Below are 218 nucleotides of genomic sequence, written 5' to 3' on the forward strand. Positions count from 1 at the left end.
CGCCAATACATAGTAGATTATCTACAAATGCAGTCAGGTATTATAGTGTCATGTCTATAGAGGCTGTAACAACAATCATAATAATAGTAAATCCCATATCATATTTGGTAAACTAATGGCTCTAAATAGGTTTACTCCAGTCTACTCAAGCCCTACGTAGTACGAAAATGTAAGCTGTCGCTCCTGCTGTCCACTAAAAAATGGGGTGTACCTGCACT

Source organism: Penaeus monodon, chromosome 24 (assembly GCF_015228065.2).
Source record: "Penaeus monodon isolate SGIC_2016 chromosome 24, NSTDA_Pmon_1, whole genome shotgun sequence".
Lineage (NCBI taxonomy): Eukaryota > Metazoa > Arthropoda > Malacostraca > Decapoda > Penaeidae > Penaeus > Penaeus monodon.